Raw genomic sequence first — 6035 nt, forward strand, 5'->3', positions numbered from 1 at the left:
GTAAAGTTCTCTCTACCACCATTATTTTTTCCATATTTATACTTTAAAATTGATGGTATTTTTTTGAGTTCATCGAGTGTTCAATCAAATACATCTTTTTCACTAATTTTGATTCATCCTCTAAGACCTTTACAAACCATTTCTTCAAAATCCCATGTATTCATAGTGAACCATATGTCACCCATAATGATATAGGTGAACCTAAAGTTTCATTTTACTATAATCCTAACCTCGTTGGCATAAAAAGCATTGATGAGCATACATCGCCTCTTATGACTCATTCAGTTGTATAAATTTTTTTATTTTTCATCTGTAATGAATTATAGTTTTTGTTACCTAAGTGATTTCAAACACAATAGAAAGATGAATATATTTTCTAAATATTAAATGCGTCGCGACTAAGGCACACTTACGAGATTTGCGGGTTTTTAATTATAATTAAAAATATAAAAATGTATTTAGATATTAGGGTCCGATTTTATTTTGTATAAAGTGTTTTCTATGAGTTAGGGGAAGGTGAAAACAAAAGCAATCAATACGAGTTCATTCTTCATCATTGTAAGTCTTAATACTTATTTTCTCATTGCAAAGACAACGAACCCCTTAAGGATGATGGGCTAGTCTCCTTAGACTAAGTTATATTTAAAGAATTCCGTCCTAAATATTTGATCTTATATAATTCTTTATGACTGTTTGTGTAATGATTATTTGATGATAATGATATAGTTTTATTTGCGTTCAATGCATTTTTCCATCTAAGAGATTTGGAGAACTGATCTAAAGGGAAATGAGACTCAAAGGTAATTTGTCTATCTGATTAGTTGGACTATGAGATTGTACTGATCGTTCGCGTCAAGACGAGAATAATCTCAGTCATTAGTATAGTTTTACGTATTAATAAAACAATTGTCTTAGCGATTAGAGGCTGGCATTACCTAGGAGGTTGCTTTGACAAAGCGGATGTCCTTGCGGTTGGAAAATCTCAGTACCTGAGAGGCTGTGAGGTGTAATTATGTGTTTTATAAAACCTTAATCTTCGCTATTAAACCTAGGAGGTTGCTTTGATTAACCACATTGCCTTGTGATCGGATACTCTTAGTATCAGGGAGGTTGCAAGAACGTAATTCAGTGTTTTGTAAAAGGTCAAAATAAATCAAAGTTATTATCAAAATAGTGATATGAATTCTCACATCTAAGGGAAGATGATTCAAAAAGGAAACTTAACTCTCTATATTGTTACATACACAATGTGATATCATCATCGGTACAATCACTTTGTCTTTGTGCAAAAATAATACAATTATTATTAATAAGATAATTAAGCACACTTACATTGTAATTTTTATTGGGATAATTACTACGCTCTTAATTTTTTCGTCAAACACTATATCTTCCCACTTTTTTTAACCAAATCACATTCGACCAACTAATAACGATCAATAAAAGAAGATATCATTTTGATTTTGATTTTTCTACCGTTAATATAAGAAAATTAATTCAATGAATACAAAAAAATTAAATAAATAAAATCATTCAACTTGTTTTATTGAAAAGTACTCTTTCATTTTCTATTTTATTTTATTTTTATTAAAATTAAGGAAGAATACGATTTAATATATGGAATCGACAAAACCTTCAATATTTTTAATTTTTCCATATTTATGCACAAATTTTCAAACTATTTATCAATTATAATATTTTTCGGTTTTCAAAGCTAGTTAAATAAGATACAGGTTTGGTTTTCAGTTAACCTGCTAAATCGACCGATCTGGCCTGATTTTTACTAATTATTCTCTATCTTAATTTATAAGTAAAATAACTTTTTATCCAAAATTAAAAACAAACAAATTAATATTTATTCTATTTAATTATTTATATATTTTTAAAGGTGAAATTAACTGTAAATCCATTTTACCAGGTATTTTTACATCTTTACTTATAACTTATTCCAAGAAAAAAAATCATACTTTAAGTTAGTATATTTAATTACTATGTGAATTGTTTTTCTTATAAATGGGTTTAAATAGCAATACTTTGTTACTTATATTAATTTCAATGTCATGAATTATTGATATGGATAGATCCCTTTCCAATTGCATGAAAGTAACTTAGAAAGTGAAAATGTATATATTACATATAACAAAACATAACAATCGAGAATAGAAGATTGACAATTTAAGAGTGATCTTGAAGCCAAATATATTCGATTGCAAATTTGTTGAGCAACACGAAAATGAACTTTTTGCAGGACCATGCAGTTGACTCTCACCATATTGTCAACTGCCATCACAATGGCCTAAGAACATATTCTTAGCCTGTTATAATGTCATGAATGTGGCCAATGTATAAAGTTTAATTGTGATAATGAGGAATATGTTGGCATATGCTAATTTTGTGTTATTTTTATGAATTGTTATATGATATATGATGGATAGTATAAATAAGAGAAGTTGGTATTCACTATTTAACATGAGATGAAGAAGGTTGAGATGGGAGTTAGGTAGTTAAGAAGGAAGGAAGAGAGAGGTCTTGTATGTAGATGAAGAGTCATGTCTATTAGCCAAGGATGGCTTGCCTGGCATAAAAACCTCTACATGGGATGAGACAATCTGTCTGTTGTTCCTTGTTTGGTTTATTAAGCAGGCAGGTATCCATGGCTTGTTGACTGTCTCTTGTCTTACATGCTAGACTTTCACTCTTCTCATATCATTTCATATCAATTGCTACTATATGTGATGAATCAACCTAGCTAGTATGTATGCTACACAGTAAGAAAATATACACACAGTTAATTTCAGGAGTTGTTTTTTTCCTTGGTTTTGTCTGCATGTCGTTGATTCACGTTCGTTTCCTTTATGTGTGGCATCCTGTTTATTTTCTTTTCTCCTCTCTCTGAGTATGAATCAACCACTCAGTCTAAGCTCCACTTTCTGAGTTGAGTTTGAATCAACCACTCAGTCTAAGCTCCACTTTCTGAGTAGTAACGCATTGACCGAGCTGTCTTCAAAGATTTTTCGCATAATACGGTAAATCTCCGGAATTCAATATATTCTTCTGGGTAGCCAACAGAATTACAAGTTAAATATTTCTACTAAGAGATTTTTAACCAGAATAAAATAGTATAAATTAAAGTAGTCTTTTTTTCTTTTCCCTCTTTTTTATTCTACTTTATCCAAAGTTTTTTCACCTCAGTTTTTTTTTTATGCTAAGAGTAAATATAACAATCAAATCAATTTATTGTTTCTCAAGCAATTTTCATTAAAATCTCTTAATTAAGAATTTTTACTTTTTTACTTTTTTTATTTTTAATTTTAGAAATCGAGTATTCTTTGCACGTAAGTGTAGAGACTAGCCCCTCAGGTAATACTATTATGGATGACAAAGTTCTCTATCAAAAAAATTTAATACCGCTGCATGTCCAGAACCAAGATTGACCTCAGTCATTATCACGTATTCAAATTTAACTTCACATATTGAATGAATTACTGTATGCACATGAATGGAGTGAAATAAATTTACTCATTTAAAATATTTAATCTCTTAATTTGTTAATAAAAAATATTAAAAGAGATTAAATGATATTAAGATTTTATTTAAATATTATTCAAAATAACATTCTAAATGAGATTTAAAGAAAATAAATAAAATATAATTTATTTGTCAAAATGATTTGAAGTTATAATAATAATAATAATAATAATAATTTTAAATAAGTAATAACTACAACAATCACGAAAGTGTATAAAAAATAATTTAAGATAAATTATAAAAAAATTTAGGTTAACATTGTAGATGTAATGCATCAAATTGGTGTAACAAGTTATAAAGTTATATGAACCAATCTTAGAATAATAAAATTTAACATACAATGAAATTGGTGTAACAAACTATATGAACTAAAGACACTTAGTATATGTAAGAGGTCTACCATTCGCATCACGCCACCACAACTCTTGTTGTTGGTCTTGTGGTGCGCTATTAGGCCGTGTGTGGCTGGTTTTTCTAATGAGTGCTCTAGAGATTTTTCCAAAATTACATACAAACGACCCCACTTGACACTCACGTAGGTGATTTTATCAAATGTATGCTACAAATTATACACCACTCATAAGAGATATGAAATTCATTAAAAGGTAGAAAATATTATCCTTTCTTTAATGCAATTTCTAGCACTTTCTCATTCACACTTGAAGGAAGAGATGAAAAAAATTAATTAATTAATATTTAGTGCTAGCAGAACTAACAAGTAACTTGTTATTACCCGTATGAACCTTCTTCATGGGATTTCCAATCACAGGCTGGTTTCCCATCACTTGTTAATTTAAATTAGCTTAATTCACATTCCATTTGATGTGTCACAAACATAATCGATCTATATAGTTCCTTCTTTTAATAGCTGATTTACTACATTACGTCTTAATTGAATATGTCTGTTTTTACTATTGAATGACATGTTCCTTGCCACAAATATTGTTGATTGACAAAAAAGGCATCAACATTAATGGAGTTGGTTTTATTCTTAAAAGAAATTGGCTAAGATGTTTCTAAACCACTCAGCTTCACTACCAGCCACTTCTAGAGCTATGAACGCTTACTCCATAGTTGATCTAGATATAACGGATTGTTTGACTGATCTCCATACAATTGCACCTACACTGAGCGTAAAAACATAACAAATAGTATATTTTGTCTCGTTTGAGTCAGATATCCCATTAGCATTGTAGTATCATTCTAATACAACGGGAAACCCAATATACTCAATACCATAACTCGTGGTATCTCTTAAATATATGTTTTTCTTAGCAGTTTAAATGTTTGCATCAATAAAAGGTCGTGATTATTTCTAGATGGTTTTTTAACACCATTGAAGAGTGGAGTATGCAAAGTGAGGACAAACAATGAACCACTATATATCTCTTTGTATCTTTTCTCTCTTCCCTTTCCTTTTTAATTTTTCAGAATTCATTATTAATGCTATTGCGTAAGTGCATTATTGCATCATATGTATGTCATTTAGGTTAGACCGTGCTTATAAAGAGTTAATATGTAAGCTTAGGTATGTGATGCATTAATCTTATTGGATCATCATAAGTCTAATTATGCCTTGAATGAGTATCTATGTAAAGTGTTTTTAAATCTCGTTGTTTAAAGTGGCTTATGTTATCTTATAATTGACTTGCATAAGAAGTAATCAAGTCCTTAATGATATCTTGTAATTGACCTATCTTATAATTGACTTGCATTAGAAGTAATCAAGTCCTTAATCTTTGATTTTGTTTATGGGACCTACAATGTTCTTGAAATTGTTTTTTTGAGGATAAGTCTATTCAACCCCCTCCCTTTTTGACCTATTTGTGTCCATATTCTCACCAAAAAATTTGTATTAGAGCAGAGCTTTTGAATAAAGTCTTTCGACTATAAAAGTTGAAGATATGGTTTCTTTTATCCTATATGAGATTTTCTATTCGTTTGGAAGCTCATGTAATTCAATGAATTCCAACAATGTTACATTGATTTCCTAGTGTTTGATCATTCATTGAATACATTACATAGATGAACCTTACTAGTGTATTCTTCTAACACTAATTGTATTTGAGATATTATCTAAGTTTTGATTCATAATGGATTAAACTGATAATATTTTGGGAAATATGCAATGTAACCGGAAACCTGACACTATGTATTAAAGTTTGTTCTTGATTTATCCTACTCAAAGATGGACATACATTCATATGACAAAGTTCCTGAAGTTTTTGAGAGATAAAAGAACGAAGCAAAAAGCATCTTCCAGTGACATATTCTTCCAAGGTTATCGTAAAAAGAAGATGAAGGAAGTTCGTGACATTTGGCATGTTCTCCGAAGTTTCATCAATTACAAAAGATTCAAGGGTAGAAAGAAGTTCCTTGAAGTGCTAAAAACTATCAAAGAGTTGAATCAATTATTCAGGATTGACAAGGTGTGTGAATCAAGGATAATTGGAACAATTTTCCTACAAGTTTATCTGAAACCTTATGAAGGAGACTCTGATAGTATT

This window comes from Vicia villosa, linkage group LG3, assembly GCF_029867415.1.
Source record: "Vicia villosa cultivar HV-30 ecotype Madison, WI linkage group LG3, Vvil1.0, whole genome shotgun sequence".
NCBI lineage: Eukaryota > Viridiplantae > Streptophyta > Magnoliopsida > Fabales > Fabaceae > Vicia > Vicia villosa.